This window comes from Notolepis coatsorum (assembly GCF_963971535.1).
Source record: "Notolepis coatsorum genome assembly, chromosome: 20".
In the NCBI taxonomy this organism is placed as follows: domain Eukaryota; kingdom Metazoa; phylum Chordata; class Actinopteri; order Aulopiformes; family Paralepididae; genus Notolepis; species Notolepis coatsorum.
Genome location: NC_140184.1, coordinates 41,152,166 through 41,176,400, shown reverse-complemented (window position 1 = coordinate 41,176,400; position 24,235 = coordinate 41,152,166).

The window sequence follows — 24,235 nt, the reverse complement described above, 5'->3', positions numbered from 1 at the left end:
GGGTTTTTCAAGACTGTTTAGTGCAGAAGCTACTACTCCAGAAAAACCAAATCAATGGAAAGAATGAATGCAAATCAGTTTTTGTCACTCTTTTTCTCAATGACCTGTGCGAGAAATGGGGTGGGAAAATATGAGAGAAGTGCATGACTACAACTTTCTTTTTGTCTCTTATTGGTCCAGTGCCTGCCTTGAAGGTAATTGGATATGCGTGACTATACAAATATTACAGAATAATGAAGAGGTACAATGAGAAAAAAATTTAATATTAACATCTCGTAATGTTTATTCAAGGTCATCCCTATTCAATTGGATTAATTGATAGCATGGCATAATAATATGCAGGAACTAGACCTGTGGGTTTAAGACTGAGAAGAAGGAGAGATTTACACCAGTCCATGAACAACACATGGTTTAACACATTCCACTGGAGTCACGGCTATGATGTTTTGAGTTTGTATGTGTGTGCGTGTACATGTGTGTGTGTGTGTGTGTGTGTGTGTGGGGGCGGGGGTACTGATTTAGTGGAGCCTTGAGCCTTGGTCTGAGGGCATGCTCCCTAACATAAGCTCAATGTTACTGGTATCACAGGGTTCCTTAAAACCCTCTGGGGTCTGGGCATTCTGACCCCCCCCCCCCCCCTTTGTGGGTCCTTTCTGGGGATTTTCAATATATATATATATATTTTTATATACATAATATGAAAGTATAGGTTCATACCTTCAAAATAAGCCATAACTTGTACAAATCGAGCCGATACTTTTCAATCAATGTCCTATGAAACATGCTGATAACACTCTGACCAAATCTGAGATTCAGGGCTTGAAAGAATCAAATATATTTCTCAGCCATTTGATGAAAGACTACATTCCCACGAGGCAATACTGTACATTCACACCTTTGTTATTTAGTTCCTTTGTTAGTCAATTTCAAGTCAAAGTCAAGTACCGGCTCTCACTTTCCCCCCCCCCCTCTCTCTCTCTGACTGAAACAGCTATTATCAATTATACAATGGCATGCAAATGCTTGATTCTGATTGGCTGAAACAGTCAAGTTAGACGTTGTTATTTCTCATAACACACTCCACATGATCCCAGAACAACCAAATTACAATCACTCCGCCGTTCGTGGTTTTAGGAATGAAACCAAGATGGCGGACAAAAATCTTTATGAATGAATGTATTGATAGCGTCATAACAACTCATTCAAAAACGATTCTGTCACGTGGAATGTGTTAGTTGCTTACACAATGTTGGATTATGTAATTGGTTGGTCATGACTCATTGTGAAACAAAATATAAATTGTGCAAAGTGTGTTGTTAGATGCCATTTGTTATAGAACCTCCCTCTCCTTCAAAAGGACACTCTCATTTCACTGTTAATACATTTTTCAATCAATCAAACCAATAACAACTGCTCACTTCACTGTTAGACGGCATGCTTTGAAGCAACCTATTGCTTCGAAGTGGTTATGCTTTGGCCCTCTTTCGAAGTGGGTTATGCTTAGAGTTTATCTTTAGAGCAGGGCGATAGACCACCAGCTCTGATTCCAAACTCTAAGCATAACCCACTTCGAAAGAGGGCCAAAGCATAACCACTTCGAAGCACAAGGCGGACATTAATACAATTTTCAATCAATCAATCAATCAATCCAATAACAACCGCTCACTTCATTCTTAGATGGCATGCTTTGAAACAGAGCACCTCCGAGCTGCATCTATAGAAAGTAGGTTTAAAAAAAAAAGTTGGGAGGCAACTTCTCTTCTTTTTTTTAACCTACTTTTTCTGCGGATGGTTTTGTGAATACATCTCCATTATGCTTCAACTAATGTGTGTTTATTGTATAGCAATAAGGTTGGATGAATTAGGCAATTGTATAAAGATGTAGCACTGTCTATCTGTAATAAAATGTTCAATCAATCAATCAATCCAATAACAACCGCTCACTTCATTCTTAGATGGCATGCTTTGAAACAGCGCAACTCCGAGCTGCTTCTACACACGGAGGCAACTTCTCTTCTTTTTTTTTGACCTACTTTGTCTGCAGATGGTTTTGTGAATAAATCTTCAATTAATGTGTGTTTATTGTATAGCAATAAGGTTGGATGAATTCGGCAATTGTATAAAAGACATTACACCACTTGTAGTCATGTGTTATGAGAATTAGAGCATGCCTAGAGGGGTCTAACGACCACTCCTAGGCATGCTCTAATTCTCATAACACACTCCTGCACGTGATGTAATGCTTAAGGACATGCTGGGCAGAGATACATGATTGTATCTGACTGGCTGGCTGGCTGGCTGGCTGGCTGGCTGGCTGGCTGGCTGGCTGGCTGGCTGGCTAACTGACTGGCTGGCTGACTAACTGGCTGGCTGGCTGGCTGACTGGCTGGCTGGCTGGCTGGCTAACTGGCTGGCTGGCTGGCTGGCTGGCTAACTGACTGGCTGACTAACTGACTGGGTGGCTGGCTCAAACTCAGCAAGGCCAACGGCTTCTCTGTTACAGTGGGTGACAATATTGTCACAAGGAAAGATGAAACCACATACCTGGGTTCAACCCTAGAGGCAAATCTTTTCTGTGACAAAATGGCAATCAATGTAATCAAAAAAGTCAACCAACGAACAAGATTCTTGTACCGGATCTCCTCTCTGGTAAATAAGAATACCCTGAAGACTCTAACAGGAGCACTCATTCAAGGGTACTGTGACTATGCTTGCACCTCATGGTACCAAAGCACCTCAAAGGCACTAAAAACAAGACTACAAACATCACAAAACAAAGTGGCCCTGACCTCAGCCTCAGACAGGACCGCTCTTCAGCCTCTGTGTGGCTGTGTGTTGTACTTTACAGTATGTGTAGTATGTGTGTTGTACTGTACAGTATGTGTATTATGTGTGTTGTACTGTACAGTATGTGTACTATGTGTGTGTTGTACTGTACAGCATGTGTGTTGTACTATACAGTATGTGTACTATGTGTGTGTTGTACTGTACAGTATGTGTGTGTTGTACTGTACAGTATGTGTACTATGTGTATGTTGTACTGTACAGTATGTGTACTATGTGCATGTTGTACTGTACAGTGTGTGTGTGTTGTACTGTACAGTATGTGTACTATGTGTGTACTCTCCCTCCCCCTCTCTCACTCTCTCTCTGAATGCGTTATTATGCCTAAAATTATCTCTTGTTTTTTCATCTCCTGTTTTACATTTCTTTTTATTCTCATCATCATAAAACCTCACAAACACCAGCAACGATAGGTTAAAATGTATATAACCTAGTTATATGAGTACTGGCTAAGCGTCCCGCTCTTATGCCATACCGAGATATACCTCATCTCCTAGTACCTACTGTACTACATAACGAAAAACTAAACACCCTTGCACTTGACCAGGCCCTGCCCCAGTGACTTACTATAAGACACCCTCATCAGAAAAACCACCCCAAGGGACCTCAGGGCACGCTAAGAGCGGGACGCTTAGCCAGTACTCATATAACTAGGTTATATACATAACCTATCGTTATATACTTATGCCATACCGAGATATGAGGTAGTGTCAGGATGGAGGTAGGTGAGTTCCAATTGTTGTAGGCAATCACAGAGACGGAGAAGGTATACTCTTGAACAGGTTCGACTTTACATTTACATTTACATTTAGTCATTTAGCTGACGCTTTTATCCAAAGCGACTTACATGTTCTGTACGACAAGCCATCAGGAAGGGCACAACTCTATCAGCTGAGCAACAATGTTCATCAAAGTGTTGAGTGCTACAGTGTAGGTTAGTTTATTAGGACAAGTGCATGAGAGTAAGGTTAGTTAGTTTTTTTTTTTTTTTTATTCAGATAATGGTTGAAGAAGTGCGTCTTTAGTCGACGGCGAAAGATTGGACGTGTTTCGGCTGTCCTAACTGGGGTGGGTAGTTCATTCCACCATTGTGGGGCAAGGACTGAGAATAGGCGACTTCTCTTTGATGACCCTCCCGGAGCTTGGATAGGAGTAGGTCTGAGGCGGCCAGAAGATGCTGAGCGTAGGGGTCTTGAGGGTGTGTAGTTAGAGACCATTGACCGGAGGTAGGCAGGAGCGGTTCCCTTTGCCGCACGGTATGCTAGGTCGAGGGCCTTGAAGCGGATTCGTGCAGCAATGGGGAGCCAGTGCAGGTCCCTAAGAAGTGGGGTGACATGGGCCGACTTCGGTAGGTTTGAGATCAGGCGGGCCGCTGCGTTCTGAATGAGTTGAAGAGGCTTAGTGGCAGTGGCCGGGAGGCCAGCGAGCAGTGCGTTGCAGTAGTCGAGGCGGGAGATGACTGTTGATTGGACGAGGAGTTGGGTGGCTTCTTTTGTCAGGAAGGGGCGGATCCTTCTGATGTTGCTCAGGAGGAATCGGCAGGTTCTGGTTGTCGCTGCGATGTGAGCAGAGAAGTTCAACTGGTCGTCGAGGACAACACCAAGGTTCTTGGCGGTCGGGGACGCGGTCACAGCTGCATTCTCGACTGTGATGGAAAGGTCGGTCAGGGCGGAGGATTTGGCCGGCAGGTGGAGCAATTCTGTTTTGCTTAGGTTCAGTTTGAGGTGGTTGGTCGTCATCCAGGCGGAGATGTCGGACAGACAGGCCGAGATCCGCTCAGAGACGTGGATATCTGAGGGAGGGAAGGAGAGGAAGAGTTGAGTATCGTCGGCATAACAATGGTAGGAGAAGCCATGAGACGTGATAATGTTACCCAGTGATTTAGTGTAGAGAGAGAAGAGAAGGGGTCCTAAAACCGAGCCCTGGGGGACACCCGTCCGCAGGGGGTGGGTGGCTGACAGGGTCCCTCTCCATGACACTTGGTAGGAGCGGTCATTGAGGTATGACAGCCATGTCAGCGCAGAGCCAGCCACTCCCATTCCTGCGAGGGCCGCGAGGAGTATCTGGTGGTTGACTGTGTCGAAGGCTGCAGATAGATCTAGGAGAATCAGAACGGAGGAGAGGCCTTTCGCTTTTGCTAAGTGAAGTGCCTCTGTGACCGCAATGAGGGCTGTCTCTGTGGAGTGACCAGTCCTGAAGCCTGACTGATTAGGGTCTAGGAGGTCATTCTGTAAGAGATAAGCAGTAAGTTGGCTGGATACAGCACGTTCAAGTGTTTTAGAAAGGAAGGAGAGAAGAGAGACAGGACGGTAGTTGCCTATGACGGTAGGGTTCAGGGATGGTTTTTTTATGAGGGGCGTGACTCTGGCTTGTTTTAGGGAGGTGGGGACCACCCCCGAGTTGAGTGAGGAGTTGATGGTTGCAGTTAGGAATGGGAGGATGTCTGGTGCTATGGTCTGGAGGAGTGGGGAGGGTAGCCGGTCCAGCTGGCATGTAGTCGGACGGTTCGACGTTACCAGTGTCAGGGTCTCGGCTTCTGTAATGGGAGAGAAAGATGACAGAGTGAAGGATGAGGTTCTCGATTCAGCATTTGGAATGGGTGGGGGTTGGGAGAAGGAGCTGCGGATGTTCTCCACTTTTTCCTCAAAGAAGATCGCAAAGTCTTCGGCAGAGAAAGATGAGGGAGGGGGGGGTGGGGGGGGAGTGAGGAGGGAGGACATGGTAGCATGCAGTTTGCGTAGATTCTTGGCAGAGGCCTCGATCCTATGGTGAAAGAAAGAAGCTTTGGCATTAGTAATGGTTTTGGAGAATGTTAACAAGAGGTTGTGATATGTGTCGATGTCAGCAGTGAGGCGTGACTTTCTATACTTCCTTTCAGCTGCTCTCAGGACCTGTCTTTGTTCTCTCACTGGATCTGTCAGCCATGGACTGGGTGGGGAACGGCGGGCAGGTTTCTCAACGAGGGGACAGAGCTTGTCGAAGGAGGTTGTAAGGGCTGAGAGGAGGGTGGAGGTTGCCATCTCTGCGGAGAGAGCAGAGAAGGTGTCACTCAAAGGTAGAGCGGATAGTATGTCAGAGGAGAGGGTGGAGGGGGATAGGGAGGCCAGGTTGCGTCTGAGTGAGACGGTTTGAGTTGGGGTGAAGACCTTTCGGTTAAGCATGAAAGTTAGTGAGAAGGATATGAAGGAATGGTCAGATACATGTAGGGGAGTTACCGTGGTGTTAATGATGCTGGAGTTACGGGAAAATATGAGATCCAAGGAGTTGCCTGCTTTGTGGGTGGGAGGCATGGCAGTGGGAGTCAGGTCAAACGATTGTAGGAGGGAGACTACTATGACTGACTGAGATGAGTCAGGCAGGTTGAAGTCGCCCAATAGAAGGAGAGGGGTACCATCTTCCGGTAAGGAGCTTAGAAGCATGTCCAGCTCATCTGTGAAGTGATCGAGCGGACCTGGAGGGCGGTAGAGTGTAACAATGGTGAGATTGAAAGGATGAGAGACAGATACTGCATGATATTCGAAAGAGGAGAGTGACAGTTCTGGGAGTGGTGTTAAGTTTGTAGCCCATGAAGGAGATGTCATGAGGCCAGTGCCTCCACCCCGTCTGGAAGGTCGAGGTGTGTGAGTGAAGTTATAGTTTGTAGATAATGCTGCCGGTGTTGATGAGTTATTGGGGGTTATCCAGGTCTCAGTTAGAGCCAGGAGCTGCAGATTTTGACTATGGGCGTAGGCAGTAATGAAGTCAGCTTTCTTGACTGCTGATTGACAGTTCCATAAGCCTCCCCGTACTGTGACAGGTGTATTAGTGGCTGTAGGAGGGTAGGAGAGATTAGCCGGGTTGCTAGCAAACTGCCGTGGGTGGGTTGAATCGGTTCTGGATGAGCAGATTGTGGATATAGGTATGAGACACATTGTGGTGTCAAGGGTGGCAGGGAGGAAGTAGAGAAGTAGCAGAGTGGGAGGGAAAGGGAGGTTTTTTAGAGTGGAGTGTAAGATAGGATTATGGTGTACTTAGCACTAGGTGGATCCCCGGATTCCTCGGTGGATAACTCCAGGAAAACTCCTCTTTGTCCCTCTTCGTTTCTTGCCGCTTCGCTGACGCTAAGCCAGCAAGCCTTTAAATCACTAATTAGTGTTGTCTAACACCTGGCCCTTAATGGGTCACTTAAGGAAACAAAATGGCCGCTTTAACCACGCCCCTTAATCAAGTCAGCTGGTCAGGTCAGAAATCAAGTCTCAGTTTAAAGATATTACTAAATTACTTAAAATGTCTTACCCTGATGCAGTGTAAGTCTCTCAGTGAATGTGATGTCCTTCCACAACAGAATGTAGTACAGAGTGATTCCAGGAGAGGCTGAGGTTCTGCTTTTAAGCAGTGACAGGCCTTTGATAGCACACTCAGTACACAAGTGCTGTCTTTAAGCAGGAAGCAGCCTTTAATGGGTCACTTAAGGAAACAAAATGGCCGCTTTAAACACGCCCCTTAATCAAGTCAGCTGGTCAGGTCAGAAATCAAGTCTCAGTTTAAAGATATTACTAAATTACTTAAAATGTCTTACCCTGATGCAGTGTAAGTCTCTCAGTGAATGTGATGTCCTTTCACAACAGAATGTAGTACAGAGTCATTCCAGGAGAGGCTGAGGTTCTGCTTTTAAGCAGTGACAGGCCTTTGATAGCACACTCAGTACACAAGTGCTGTCTTTAAGCAGGAAGCAGCCTTTAATGGGTCACTTAAGGAAACAAAATGGCCGCTTTAAACACGCCCCTTAATCAAGTCTCAGTTTAAAGATATTACTAAATTACTTAAAATGTCTTACCCTGATGCAGTGTAAGTCTCTCAGTGAATGTGATGTCCTTCCACAACAGAATGTAGTACAGACTTTAATAGTAAAGAACACAAAGAGTAATACTAGGATACTATGCCAAGGCAAGAGAACGAGAGAATTAGATAATGGAGCTTAGTGGTGGTCCAGAACAGGAACCGCTCACGTTATCTCCGAACGCCTATAGTGAAGACCTGACAAATGACAAGCAGAGGAAAGGAATGTTATATAGCCACCAAATACCAACATTCCACACACACCCCCGTGACAGCCAATCAGAAGCCAACCCCTAATTGACAGCACTAAATGACAGGGAAAACAAGTGACAGTACCCAAGTGACAGATGACAGAGAAGGTGGGAGGTTCCCGACCGTAGTCAAGAACCATAATCGTAACAGGGTAGAGCGGACGCGAGGCCCGACAAATGTACCCCCTGAGGACCCGTAAGCCCACATCAGGGGGGAGGGGAGTCCCGTCACCCCTCTTTCCTAGTGAAGAGGGAGCGGCAGTCAGCTCCACCCAAGTGCGAAAAAGAGGGAACTAGAAACATCCAAACGCACAGCACAGGCGGGACCACGTGTGACACAACACCTTGTGGTCCACACCCACACACCCCTGCTAACCCACCGAAAGGCGGGAAGCAGGGGAGGTTCCAGACCTCAGAACCGCCTGGGAGACAGAACCCCCAGTCATGTCCATGAGGTAAAACCTTACGAAGGGACCCGGGGAGGACCATGAGGCCGCAGCACAGATGTCCTCCACCGAGGCCCCTCCTAACAGGGCGGCAGAGGCCGCCACTCCACGAGTGGAGTGCGCCCTGACACCCCCAGGGGGGGCCAGCCCAGCCAACGTGTAGCAAAGGGCAATGCCCTCGCACAACCAATGGGACAGGCGCTGTTTCGACAGTGCCTTACCAGCGCGAGAGCCACCATAACAGACAAAAAGCTGATCGGTAGCCCTGAGGTCCTGAGTCCGGCTAAGGTAAACCCCCAAAGCCCGGACTGGACATGACAGGTGAAGGCTCGCCTCTAACTCACCAGCGTGAGGAGGCGGATGAAACGCCTGAACCACAATATCCCTGGAGCGAAAAGAGCTCCGGATATTTTTTGGCACGAAGACTGGATTAGGCCTCAGAGTTGCACCGCTATTGACACGAATAGACAGGCACTCAGGCCGCATCGAGAGAGCACAGAGCTCACCCACGCGCTTAGCGGAGGTGATGGCCAGCAGGAACGCAGTCTTGAAGACAGCTGTTCCAAGGTGCCTGCTCAAGAGGCTCAAACGGGGCCTCGGACAACCGGCCGAGGACCAATTGAAGGTCCCAACTCGGAGACAGAGAACGTTTCATTGGCTTAAGGCGCAGAGCGCCAAGCAGGAAACGCTTCACAAGAGGGTGGCCTTACACCACTCTTGGAAAATACGCCACCTACCCGCGTAAACCGCGATAGTGGAGGGAGCATGCGCGTTCCGGATGGTGTCAACCACAGAAGGATCCATCCTCTCCAGACTCACCCTCTCACCAGCCAAACCATCAGCGGCTGGCCCAGCACAGGGAACTAACACAGAGACCCGTGCGCTTGAGAGAGGGCCCGCGATGACCAAGGAACAGGCGACGACGGGGCTACCAAGAGCTGGATCAGGACCGGGAACCACACAGCTGCGCCCCGGTCCGGCACAATCAGGATCAAGGTCCTGCGCTCCTCAACGTACCCACCCCAACAACTGACCTAACAGATGTATGGGGGAAAGAATCCCAGGCGGCCACGGCATCGGTCCCAGACCTGCCTGACTATGTCCGGACGTAATCCCCACTTGTCAGGGTGAGGACCGCCCTGCGACATCACACCTGTACCCACATTCACCCTGCCGGGGATGTGGAGAGCCCTCAGGCTGCGCAGATGGAGAACGCCCATAGCCAGCCGCCGGCCGCCCGGTGCAGACGGGGGGAGCGTACTCCTCCCTGTCTGTCGATATACGACGCTGACGTCGTATTGTCCGTCCTGATCAAACACCGTTTGAGGACCAGAAGGATCGCCTTCAATACCAACACATTGAACGTAGCGCAGACCGGGCAGCATGGCTTGCCAGCTGCCCCATACTGCGTTGGCCCGACGCGTCTCCAGCGTCGGTGAAAAACGTGACGTGTGACAGCCTACTGCCCATAGGGACCCCCGTGGTGAGGACCCCAGGCCCTCCCCAGGGGCGAGGTCCCCCAGTACTGACACGGGAACCTTAGCCGCTTCCACTTGCCTCTCACCGGGTCTATTTCCATACTGGAAAAAAACCACCTCCGTAACCTCCTCCTGGGGTGAAGAAGAGGCCAAGAGGGACCACGGAATGAGCAGATGCCATAATACCGAGCAGGCGTATCACAGACAGCGCCGTAACCGCCCTAGGACGTGTCGATAACACGCTCTGAGAGGGATGCCCATAGCACTCCACCCGTTGACTGGGAAGAGGAGTACTCTACTTCCAGTCTACAGCAAACCCCAGGCTGGTAGGAATTCCACCACCTGCCTGGTATGAGACCTGACGATCCACCTTGACCGCCAAGGACCAGAACGTCGTCAGGGCAGAATACACTTCGTAACCCCTGATGACGCAGAGGCCCCAGTGCGGCCTCCACGCACTTGGTGAAGATGCAGGGATCCAGAGAAAAGCCGAACGGCAGCCTTTGGTACTCATACGCTAAACCCTGCAAAGGAAGCGTAGGTAAGCTCTAGGATGGAAGATTGGGGATGCGAATACGCATCCTACAGGTCTATGGAGGAGAATCAGGCCCCCACCTGACAGTGTTCAACAGGTAGGAGATGATCCAAAAAATGCTGAACTTTCCCATGGGACAGGTCCAGCATGGGTTTGACACCCCCCCTCCCGATTTCTCGGGGCACCAGAGAATACCAGGAGGAAAACGCCACGACAATGGCTTGCTTTGTCCACAGAGATTGGATCTTGTTGACCGGAGCTGTCACTGCTGGTGACCCTGACAATAGGGTCTGTACCAAACCTGAAAACGGGTGGGGTTGTGTAAATACAAGTCCCCGCCTCAGCGTTCTCTCCATCCACTTGACATATGGCACTGCTGAAGCCATATGTGATGATACTCCCAGAGCGCACCCGCCGCCATTCGGTGCTGGTCTGCAAGGAACTGTAGATAGGCGGCCCGGTCCCTCCCGCTGTGCGTAGCCAACTCTGAACCCGCCACCGTGCGGGCAGGGCGTTCCGTGGTATCGGGACAACGGTCGCTGATCCAACCCACGAGGCAATCGCACCCAAGGGGGGGACCCCGACAGAAAGGGCCGGTTTGATACGGGGGAAGCTGACATCAAACTAGGTAACAAAAGCTCCCCCACTGAACACCCCTCCAGAACATGCTGAGGAGTTGTTCTGCAGCTGGACATGCAAGGTGTGAGGCCCCCATGGGTTCCTACACACCGTAGCCCTGCAGTGATATTACTACCACCCAAATCATGCGCGCCTGCGAGACCACTGCCAATCTTTCAGGAGTGGGAGGCACCAACGTGATACCTGGCCTGGCGAAGGCGAGGTCGGGGAAGCCCGCACTGTTTGCCTCAAAAAGGTCTCGAGCCCCCCTGCTGACAACACTTGTAGTTGACAGACGTAACACCAGGCTCAACCAAACACAGCTTATGGTGTGGGAGCCGCTTGACAGCACAACATTCTCATGGACAGACCCAGGCTCAGCCATCAACTGGGTGTCAGCCCCTGTCCCCATGAGAAGCGAAACGTGGGGCCGCATGCGCTTCAACGAAGGCTTGCGGACCGCAGCCAAAGGAAACAAATCAGAGCCCCTTTTCCGCTGGTGTTGGGGGAGGGAGTGATCGGAGAGCGGGCTGCTCGCGGCAGGACGGCGACGGTTTCTCAGGCCGTGCTCATCCAATATGGCCGATCCCTCGGCCGCCAAGGCTGTCGGCCTTGTGGACACCTGTTGACTCAACGCCCAGGGTACCTCTGGCGGGGGAAACATGGCAGAGGAGGGAAAATTTATTTTTTACTTCTCACCCCCTCAAAGGGAGACTAATCCAACCAAGATGTCTGTAAACAAGCGTTGACAGCATCCTAGCCCTCCCTGCGGTTATAGCTTGCGGCTAGGTCAAAGCTAATAACGTCAACAACCTCGCGCGATGTTTCGACGTCGGCTGGCCCTCATGGCCCCGCCACCAGACACCATTTTTGACAGAAGAAAACAGCAATGCGAACAAGGTTACTAATCGCTGCTAATTCTATACCATGGCGGTACAGGCTTAACACAGCCCACCAGCCACCCGCCGGGCCGACCCACCTCATGGCGTCGGCCGGGCGGGGCACTGTTTCAACATGCCAGAGGCAAAGGACTGATGCCACCTGCTTCATAAACACTGAGCACCAGCGGTGGTTACAACCAGCAACCTCCACTGTGGTGTGCATCCATGAAGGGGTTAATGAATAAATGAACTAAAAACACCACCAATACACTGTAGAATGGGCTAGCCCATACACACAACGTTAAGGGGATGCGGAACAGAGAACCCAGTCCCGCATCCATTCATAATATTCACAACAAGCACACCAGCCCTAGACCTCAGCCCATTCACCCATGAACAGGTAAACAAGCCTGCGCAATACTCCCAACAGTAAACACAGATTGACCGTCAACATGAATGGTTAAGAGGAGGGAAGACTTTAGACAGACATCCCTCAGCGGGGAAACAAACAGAAACAGTAGCCCAGCATATAGCATAGCGTTAGCCGCGCGCTCAAGGGTAACAGGGAAAACAACAACGTTTTTACCCAGATATCCTGCCCCTTGCGCCAATACACAACTCGGTTGTCTCACAGGACAACAAGCAGTATTATTAACACCAGCGTTAATGCCTGATGGCACAGATCCTACCTGAGTGAGAGTTAGCTCGATAGCTACACATCGCACGTCGTCCCTTGAAGTGCTGCCAAGACGAGGAAACACCAGGATAGACCCGAAGCGGAGATGCATCGAAATGCATCCATCTGCAGGGCCGCAGAACCCATATGAGTGCCGTTGGAAACATGCCGAAGATTCCAGCGGCTGGCAAATCTCCGGCATTGTTCAATTTGTCTTTACACTTCATACTCGCTATCACTAGTTACACAGGGTGCAAAGCAGCCACCATGATGGAAAACGAAAAAGAGGAAGGGTGAGTGGTGACCACGCCCGGTGTCTTATAGTAAGTCACTGGGGCGGGGCCTGGTCAAGTGCAAGGGTGTTTAGTTTTTCGTTATGTAGTACAGTAGAGATGAGGTATATCTCGGTATGGCATAAGAGCGGGACGCGATGCCAGTACGAGTATATAACTGAGCATTCTCAGTGGTGTCAGTGGACTCATCCACAGCTATGGAAATGCACTGTGCATTTCTTTTATTCTATCACAAAGCTGTTTAATCAAATCACCAGCCAGTATTTCAGTTATTCTGGTTGCCCTGAGGGGGATTTGCTTTTGTTTGCCTTCAAACATGGTCTCCATCACTTCAGTCATACATTATTTTATTATTTATGCATCAGAGAATGGCTTCTTGTGTTTAGCCAACACCCATGCCACTGAAGGTGCTTTCACACCGGCAGGGCTCCGGTTCAAGCTCCAGCTCCGTTCTGGAGCCTCTGAACCATGGTGCTCTCTGGCGAACCAGCCCGTGTTTACACCTATTTAGGCAGAACCAACGTTCCACCGTCTCCGTCATCAACGGGGGTCGTTACTCAGGTGGAGGTAAACATAACCATAATGCGTGGAGAAAGGCTTAGCGAGCTTCAACGCGCGAACGCACACACAAAAACACACACGCACTGTATACGTTTGAAATTAATCGTTACAGCAAAGTAGGCTTTCTATTATTTCTATTATTCTAATTACTTGTTTTAATTGGTATCATAGTAAGCGATTTCAAAATTAGGTTAGATTCAAATGTATTGTCAATATACAGCACAAGTACAATACACCATCCAACCAGAGGGGATAAATGAATTAACGTTAAAACAATTAAAACTTTTGTAACTGAGAGATTTGAACCTGGGACCATAGGATCCACAGGCAGCCACACTAATCATTTGAGCTAAACAGTCAGACATGAACTGTGACTGACTAATCCATAGTTTACACTTGTCAAGTGCCAATTGCGCTTGTCGTCCAGTATTGGCATTAATAAATCAGATGTCATGCTAATATGTCATGTTCTACAGTAGGTCGACTCTTACTACTATGATACTGATGAAATATGACACATAAATATAGCAGACATTCCTCGACAATAAGGGATCTCTTTCACTCCCTGACAAACACAAGGCCCCAAATCTCTCTCCCTCTCCCTCGCCTCCCTCTCTCTCTCTCTCTGGACATTCTAGTGCCACTTAACCTTCGGGTGAGGATTATAATTCAAATAAATTACACTTCTGCTTTTGCTTCTTCTGGACACTGCTGGACTGACTGGACGGACTGACTGGACTCCACTGACTCGACTGCATTCCTTTTCTACACGACCGGCCGGTTGTACCAACTTGATTTCAATTGTACCTTGCTTATTTAACCTTCTTGTAATAAATACCCTCAAAAGATTTATCATTCTTTACTTCTTTTAAATCTCATTACCGATCGGGGTTTCCAAGTTTTAAAACCTGACAATACCCATTAAAACAAGTAATTAGAATAATAGAAGCTTACTTTGCTGGAACGATTCATTTCAAACGTATACAGTGCGTGTGTGTTTTTGTGTGTGCACTCGCTTGCGGAGGCTTGCTAAGCCTTTCTCCACGCATTTCTGGAGCATTTTTTTATCCACTCTGGTTGGATGGTGTATTGTACTTGTGCTGTATCCTAACAATACATTTGAGGGGGGGGGGCAGGTGGCGCACGGAGATTACGTGGCACCTTCCACGCACCACCAGGTGGTTCCGGCACATACCCTGGTGCTTATAACTTCAGGCCCCAGATCACTCTAGAGCGAGCACGCCTGCCCATGTTTTCTGGTAACATGAGAGCTTACTACCGTTGGAAAGCTGAATGGGAGGACCTGCAGCAGCTGGGTAACCCACATGGGTTGGAAAACATCAGGAAATTCCATCTCCTAGGGAGCCTAGATGAGAAAGTCAAGAGGGACCTCGTGCTGTCCAGCTACGGATCCGCCCATGACATATTCAGGCTCCTGGACAACAAGTACGGAAACAAGCCGAAGATAGTGCTGCTCATCTTAAAAGAGGTTCATGGACTTTCCCCCGTCAAGGGAAACCAACCAAGAAAGACCATCGAACTAATTCAGGCTGTGGAAAGAGCTCTTTGTGATCTCCAAGTCCTGGGGGAGGAAGATGCCGTGAAGAATCGGGTGGTGGCTCATTCCATCGAGAGTAAGCTGCCTGACACCCTGAAAGAAAAGTGGCTTACGTATAGACTTGACCCTGTAAGTGGCTTTTCACCACAGACTCACTTTGATTGCCTACTGCAGTACTTGAAGAGACAAGAGGACATCCTTGAGGAGTTGGATCAGCTGCAGCCCAGTCCAGCAGACTATCCTGAGAGACCCAACGACCGAGGTAGAGAAAGCAGAGCATTCACCAAAGCCACAGCGGGAAACACCCAAAAGGGCTCTCAACCAAGCTCATGCATAGCGTGTGGGGATGAAGAGCATGCAGGTAGACTGTTTTCCTGCAAGGTCTTCAAGAGACTAAGCCTGTCCAGCAAGAAGGCTCAGTTAAAGAAATCTGGAGCATGCTTCAAGTGCCTGTGCCTCCATGGTGAAGACAGCAGTTGCACCCAGAAATTCCTCTGTGCAAAGTATGACTGTCGGAAAGGGAGGTCCTCAGACCATAACTACTTGCTCTGTCCGATGCCACCGACCAAGAAGATGGAAAAGAGTGGAGAGCAGAAGGAGCAGAGCTATTCAAAAGTAGAGAGGCGGGGACTTGGACTGACCAATAAACAAGAGGAGCTCCTTGCCAAACTCTCCCCTGAATTAAAAGCAGAGTTCAAGGAAGCGTTCTCAAACAGAACATCAACAACAGTGTGCACCAGCGGTGAGCCAAGAGAATATCCAGTGGTAATGATGCTACTCGAAGTGACTACAAACTCGGGTCAGCTAGTCGGCACTTTGATCGACCTAGCTTCAGATACAAACTACATCTCGAACGAAGCCGCTGATCGTCTGAAACTAAATGGCGAAGACATCAAACTGATTGACCAAGGAGTTGGAGGGATGGAGAAAACAGTTGCTACCAAAAGGTATTCCTTAAGATTAAGGGTAAAAACCCCCAAAGGAACAGTGGCGGAGCACAAACTCCTTTGTTACGGCTTGGAAAACATCGCAAAGGTGAACCAGGCAGTCACGCCGCAGCAACTCCAAAAGTTCTTCCCAGACGTCGCAGTCAAAGACTTGGTCCGCCCTGAGAAGATTGACCTACTGATCAGTCACAGGGAGGGTCGCCTAGTCCCACAGCCAATCAGAGTGGAGGGAGACCTCGTCCTCTGGGACGGTCCCCTGGGAAAGACTGTTGGTGGAGCTCATCCCGACCTCTTTGAGGCAGTGGACCTAGCGGTGCATAGGTCTGAAATCCACTTTGCACGGTCAATGAGAACAACTTCAAAGGCATACCGAGAGATCCTTGTGGGCCCAGCAGGATCAAGTAAAGCCCAGGTTGAAGATCAAGAAGTACTCCTCCGAAGTACTGCATCTACCAACAAAGAAGTCATCGAATGGTTCAAGTGGGACAGCGTCGGCGCGGCCTGCGATCCTCAATGTGGCGGCTGCAAGTGCGGTAGATGTCCCCCTGGAGGGAAGGAAATGACCCTAGGAGAGGAAAGAGACCTTGAAAAGATCAAAGGATGTCTCACCTACGTACAATCTGACAAGCACAGCAAATACCCCCACTGGGACGCGGCTTATCCATGGAGAGGAGACCCCGCGACGCTGCCAGACAACCGACGTGCCGTGGAGGCGACCTTCCGGAACACTGAGAAACGCCTTGAAAGGGAGCCAGAGTGGAAGGCTGCATACAGAGAGCAGATCCACGAGATGGTCTCAAGGGGAGCTGCCGCTAAACTCACCAAAGAGGAAGACGACAGCTGGAAGGGACCAAAGTGGTACATCAGTCATCTGGTCGCGCCAAATCCTCACTCATCAACTACCCCTGTGAGAATTGTTTGGAACAGTAGCCAAGAATTCCGGGGGGTGAGTTTAAACTACCTCTTGTACAAGGGACCAGACGTCCTCAATCTGATCAGAGGAGTCCTTCTGAGATTCAGGACTGGGATGTTCGCCGCCCTAGGTGACGTGAGAAAAATTTACAACTCTGTGTGGCTAAAAGACGAAGAAGTCCAACTCCATCGATTCCTCTGGAGAGACAACCCAGAGGACGAAATCGAAGTCTTCGTCGTTGTCAGAGTCAACATCGGAGATAAACCTGCTGGCTGCATCGCTCAGGTCACCATGAGGGAAACGGCAAATCTGCCCCAGTTCGCAGGCATGGTAGAAGAGCGCCGGGTTCTGGTAGAAGACAGCTACGTAGATGACATCCTGACGTCCCACGATGACTTAAAAGAACTGGAGAAGATCACAGAAGGAGTCGAAAAGATCTTGAAAGCTGGAGGCTTCTCCCTTAAACCGTGGGTCTTGTCAGCCCAAAGTGGGAGGTCTGGAACTGCGGACAGCTCCAGTAACCCAAAGACAACTATGTCTGCACCCAAGACTCTGGTGTTACCCAACCAGATGCGGGATGAAGAAAGCAAAGCACTGGGAGTTGGCTACGAACCAGAGACTGACAAGCTTCGCATAATGACGTCCATCAATTTCTCGAGAAAACGAGGCAAGATGAGGACTGGAGTCGATCTGCGCCAAGAGGAAGTGAGAAGTAACACTCCAAACCCCTTGACCCGTCGAGTACTGCTAAGCCAGGTCGCTGGATTCTACGACCCCATTGGTCTTGCCACACCCGTGAAGCAAAAAGGAGTAATGCTTGTGAGAAGCTCCTACCAAGAGGCAGGCATAGGGAATCAGACCAAAGACACTTGGGATGACCCACTCTCGCCCAAACTCCGGGAGGCTTCCATAACACTCTTCGAGGAGTATGTGAGACTTGGCCAAATCAGGTTTGAGAGAAGCCTCACACCTCAAGGAGCCATAGGCTGCCCATTGGGCGTAACATTTTCTGATGGGAGCGAGGCTTCCTACGGGGCCGTGCTCTACCTCCGTTGGGAGACGCAAGATGGGGTCGTCGTGAAGTTGGTTGAATCAAAGGCCAAACTTACTCCTCTCGACCAGAAAGGGGACGTAATTAAAGCAGAATTATGCGGCGCTGTCTTTGCGGTCCGTCTAAAGAGATACTATGAGAAGCACTGCCGCATCAAGGGCGCACGCTGGGTCCACTTCGTGGATAGCCAAACAATTCTGGGAGCGATCCAGAAGGACAGTTATGGCTACCAGACCTTCTTTGCCAACCGCATTGGAGAGATCCAAATGGCTGGACCAGTAGAAGACTGGAGGTGGGTTGATGGAAACCTCAACGTATCGGACATCCTCACAAGGGGAGCAACTCCTGAGGAGCTTGATAATGAGTCAGAGTGGCAACGAGGCCCAGAGTTCCTGAGATGGCCTGAAGCTGAGTGGACCGTCAAGATGCCCAGTGAAATTGTGACCAGCGTCGCTGATGACGTCAAAAGACTACAGAGAAAGGCGTTCTCAGCTGTAGTCACCAGGGCTCAGTCACAAAAGCTCTCAGGCCCCAGCAATACTGATGTTGGTACAGACTTGAGAGACTCTGTGCTGCAACCACAGCTGAAAGACCAAGGTCCACCTCCAGCAGCAGAAAAGCCAAAGAGAAAATCCTGGGGTGTTGCTCTCGTAAGCCTTGTCGAGCCCAAACGTTTCAGTAGCTTGACAAAGCTAGGTGGAACTGTCGCCTGGGTCCGACGAGCTGCGGAATCCTGGCTGAGCGCTAAATACCAAGCCTCAGATTCAGCAAAGTGGGAGGCAAGGGGACCAGAGCTCTCTGCAAGAGAGAGAATGGTGGCCTTCCAAGACTTGGCCCTTGCAGCCCAAGACGGCGTAAACTTTCAGGACACAACCCTGAACCGCCTTGTTGTGACCAGAGATGACAACACAGTCCAATCGTGGAGTGAAGACGGAACAGCTGTACCGTTAATCACTTACAAATCATGGCTGGGGACCTTGCTGGCTAGAGAAGCTCATGAGGCCAATCATGAAGGCATTGCAGCCACACTGCTGCGCACAAGAAGAAAGTCTTGGGTAGTACAAGGTCGGAGAACTGTCAAAAGGGTGGTCAACGAGTGCGTCCCTTGCAAGAAGCAGAGAGCCAAGCTATGCCGGCAAGTGATGGGAAACCTCCCTCCGGAGCGTACCAGCAGGGCAAACCCATTTGAGAATACCACACTGGACCTTTTCGGCCCCTTTGAGGTGAGGGACGCCGTCAAGAAAAGAACCAGGAAGAAGGTATGGGGAGTCGTGTATTGCTGCATGGCTTCCAGGGCCGTCCACGCTGACCTTGTCGACGACCAGTCTTCGGAGAGCTTTCTTCAGGCCTACTCCCGATTCACTGCTCTAAGGGGGCATCCCAGGAGGTTATGGTCGGACAGAGGCTCAAACTTTGTAGGCGCCAAGCCTGCCTTGAGAGAGTTGCACAGGCACCTAGCATGTGTGCAGAAGGCATCGGTCGAGAACGCAGCCGCCAAGAATGGCACTGAGTGGCAGTGGGACTTCCATCCTGCGGATTCGCCCCACAGGAACGGAGCAGCAGAGGCAGCTGTTAAGCTCATAAAAAGAGCTCTCAACAGCCTCGACGGAACCACCGGTTGCTACACCTGGGGGGAGTTCCAGACCCTCCTCTACTCGGCAGCCAACTTAACCAACGAACGACCCATCGACGCCAAGGCACAGGAACAAGAGGACACAGTCGAGTACCTAACTCCTAACTCCCTTATCCTCGGGCGCACCGGACAAGGAGGAGACATGCAAGGGATTGATGTGGAAACTCATCCGTGGCGCAGGCTGAGGGCTGTCCAGGCTGGGGTGGACAAGTTTTGGTTGAAATGGAGCGAACTGGCAGGTCCAAACCTGTTCATCCGGCATAAGTGGCACCGAGCAGAGAGGAGTGTCAAGGTTGGAGATGTGGTCTGGATCGCAGACCAGAATGCCTTAAGAGGACAGTTCCGGCTCGGCCGGATCGTCTTCACGTATCCAGACAACAAGGGGGTAGTCCGTGACGCGGACGTCACAACCTGCATAGGGTTTCCTGCCCCCCATGTATCCAGGCCCCGGGGAAAGGACTTTACCCTGCCCACAACCATCGTCCTTCGCAGGGATGTGCGGAGGCTGGTGGTCCTGATTCCGGTTGAAGACCAGCAGAAGAAGTCCTTACCATCGGGTACCCAAAAGACTTTGTGACCCTTTTGTTTAGTTAGCGGGTAACCCTGTGAGGCAACTGAGTGGTTCAAGGGCAAACCTACACTCAGTAGGAGAAAAGGTGGTGGGGCCCACCTCCTTAGTTAGTTTGTGTTCATGATGCGGGTTGTGTTCACAATGTCCCACTTACCTTTGAAGGACACTTTAGTTAAAAGCACTTTAATGTAGATACTTACAACAGTTTGATTTAAGGCTGAGATGCCCATTAACACTCTAGTGACTTGTATTTATAGTGGCCTGTATTTTAGTGGCCTCCTTGGTTTGTATCAGTCGGCCAAGTGGGAGGTGTCAAGACTTTTGGTTTATTTAATATAAGGATCAGATGTGTAAAGGGGTCTAAATAAGTTAACAGGTGTTTGTGATTGGGACTGAGCATGCGCAGTTCGCGCAGCTGCCTTTCAAATGGTGGCGGGCTGTCACTTCTCACTATAGCACTGACAGGATCACATCGCCCATTGGTAAGTGGACTTTATTAAGGGATTGCAATGTTAACTTGGTTGTGTCACATATGTACAATGTAATGTATCACGTTGGCTGCTGGCTGCTAATGCAGCCTGCGGATAATATTTGCATAGTGCACAGTGTTAGTGATGCTGGCTGAATGAATGAACGTTGTGTCTGAATGTTTGCCGCTGGCTTGTGGCTAGGCTAACGCTCCTCGCCGAGGGTGCGGGGCTGGGCTGGTGTCTTGGTGGCTTTCCCGGTTTGTCACGTGAGATTCATGTGGGGAACTTTGGTGTGTGTGTGTGTGTGTGCTTTGATGAAGGAGAACTGCTATCTTGTCCGTTGTGTGTGTGGGTCGCGCTGTGTCTGAGGAGCTCAGTGGCTCACGTTGTGGAGGAGGAAGTAAACATTGCCATGCATTCTAGTTCTCCCTCCTTTCACCCACAATTAAAGGGGACATGACATGCTGGTTTGATAAAGTGTAATGTATATTTATAAATAATATAAATATAATTATATATATAATATAATATATAAAATGAATAGTGTATGTATATTTGATAGTGGTATTGATATATTAATATGTATATTGATATTAATTGATTGATTGATTGATTGGTATTGATATTAATATATATTGTATATTAATATTATGATTAATGTGTGTGCACTGCATTTGTTCTGTTTCACAGGTTTTTGACCTATGGTAAGCCTGTGGTCAACTGTGGGAATTATAAAGGTTGTATTGTGGAGAAAACATCTCAACTAGTTTGTTTAAATAAACAAACTATAATGACTAACCATTGAGTCATCCATTGTGTGGTGCCTGTCAGCCCTTTCGGAGGGATTCAAATAGAACATTTTTGAAAGATCCGAACATTACGGGGGGCACAAGAGAAAAAAGAAAAGAGAAAATAAATGTTTGATGTTTTACTCAAAACTGTACTCCTGAATTATTTTATCCTTCAGGGCCTTTTTAAATCTCCCCTGAGAGGTACACAACTTCAACCCGTCACTAAGAGTATTCCACAATTTAACTCCCAAAATTGAAACACATCTAGCTTTTACATTAGTTCTTACCTTTTTATATGTTTTAAGAATACACAACCCTCTTAAATTATACTTTCCTTCTCTTGGTTGAAAGAGACATTGAATACAAGCTGGTAGGTTCTTACTCTTAGCACGAAAAATGATCTCCAAGGTTTTTATGTAAACAATATCTAAAAGATTTTATGTGCAGGACTTTATGAATAATGGATTTTCATATTCTGTATAAGTTCATATTCTGTATGTTAATAATAACACTTTCTGTGTTGTGGTTATGACTCCTGGTATATCATCTTAGGTCCTATGAGCTGTCGACCACATCTGTCCATCTACCTGCAGTCTGGTCTCAACGATACAGTCCCACTCTCAGCATACAAGATCGATGGTCTGCTGGGGCGGCTAGGTGGTGCAGTGGGCAAGGCGCTCACCACCAATGCAGGAGACGCTGGGTTTGAGCCCAGCTCTCCGCATTGCTATCAGCTTGGCTGGTCGTTCATACTAATACAATTGGCAGTATTAGGGGGTGGGAAGCTGATGGGTGGGGATCGGACGTTGTGGACAGCGACTCCTACAGGTCGGTTGGTGCGCCTGCGCAGCAGAATCAGGAAGCGACGGGGGCGGCGTGCCCTCCAAACGCAGACCCCCGACGCTGAGAGATCGCGCTGTGCAGGTGAAAAGATGCGACTGCTGCTTCCTCGAGTACCGGAGGGGACACGTGATGTAAGGCTTAGTCCACATTGCAGCCGGCTTGTGGGAGGCATGGCCTAACAACGTTCGAGACAGGGGAGGGTAGAATTGGACGATACGAAATTGGGATGGGAGAAAAAAAATTAAAATGGGAGAAAAAAGTAGATACAAAAAGATCGATGGTCTGCTGCTGCCGACTCACTCCCAAGCGATTCATTCAAGTGAAACGGATGGTGAATAGTCATTTTATTAATCAATTATTGTGTCTTTATTCACTCGTTGTGTAATTGACCAGTTTATATTCTGTATAAGTTAATAATAACACTTTAACATACTGAATTTCTCTTTCCATAGCACAATGGCAGCTGCCTCCCCACAAACCCATGATCCTTTGTGTTGTTGAGACAGACCAGGATAAATTAAAACTCAGTTCACGACCAGCCTCTGTTGATGCACTGATCAATATTATAAAAGAACAGTTGGAAATAGACCTTGACTTCAGTTTGCTGTACTGTATGAAGATCCAGACTTTGATGGGAAACTTACTTCCCTTGATGACATTACAGAATTGCCACAAAAAGCTGTTGTGCACATTTCACTTTCACTAGACTCCAGCTCTCTCGCATCTACTGATATACTTTCAGATGTGTCATCTCCAGAACGTCTAAGCAGATGGCCTACAGGTCCTTTTCCAGTTCCTATATTTGCATTTGATGTTGAGCTGAAACTTAGAGACGGAAACAACGAGATACCTTAAAGGAAAACTCCAACATTTTGGGAAATTCGCTTATTTAACATCTTCCCTGGAGTTAGACAAGAAGATACATACCTTTTTCGTCTCTCTGCATGCATTGGGCTTAGGGAACGCCTGGACCGTTAGCCTAGCTTAGCTTCATCACTGGAAGTGGGGCAGATATCTAGCCTAGTTCACTACAGTCAGGAAATATACTCCAAATACAGTCAAAATACAACTCCCAAACGTTCCTGTAAACATGTTGTGACCTGTGTATTTACCATGTCTCCCAGTCACACAAGTCACACGAGTCTCCCAGTCACACAAGTCTCCCAGTCCCACAAGTCACACAAGTCTCCCAGAGAGTGACAGAGAGTAATGCAGTCTAAACAGTCATAAATCTTTAATTCAACTTCAGCCCTGATCATAACCATTTATTTCCTTTAGATTTTTTGTATTGTCAGACAAAAAATGAAATACTCCCACTTTTCTGAAAAGAGTTGGTGTTAAATCTGACATTACAAAAAAATCCATAAATATCTGTGTTGTTGCTAATCATTGACACATGCCTAGCCTGTAATAATCCCCCCAGAAAAATGTACTTTGCATTTGATATATTGAAAATATTTTACTTTGTGTGTGTTTTTTTTAACAATAATTTGTGATGCCATCACACAAACTGGCATTTAAAGGGTAACAATTCAAAAATGTATTGAATATGTGTTTTCTTTTCTTTTTTACAATAATTTGTGATGCCCATCACAAACACTGGCATTTAAAGGGTAACATTTAAAAAAATCCTGCACCAGAATGCTTTTTGTAACAAAATAATTGTGTGTGTGTGTGTGTGTGGGTGTGTGTATGTGTGTGTGTGTGTGTGTGTGAGTGTGAGAGAGAGAGAGAATGAAGGACAATTGCTTGCTGTGTTAGAGAGAGAGAGAGAGAGAGAGAGAGAGAGAGAGAGAGAGAGAGAGAGAGAGAGATAATTAAGTACATTTGCTGAAATACAGTTGTTCTTAATTTTATCACTTGCTATGTGAGAATGTTAGTTATTATGTTCTCAATGCCCCTTGCATTGTATGAGTTGTGTGGAAGCGTTTGCTAGTTCTAGTGCTATCCCTTTGTACATTGTGGCTGTGTCTGACAAAAGTTAACATTAACAATAAATAATGGTATTAGGAATACATTTGCCTCCTGCGTGAACAGTGCATAGCTGAATAGACTGT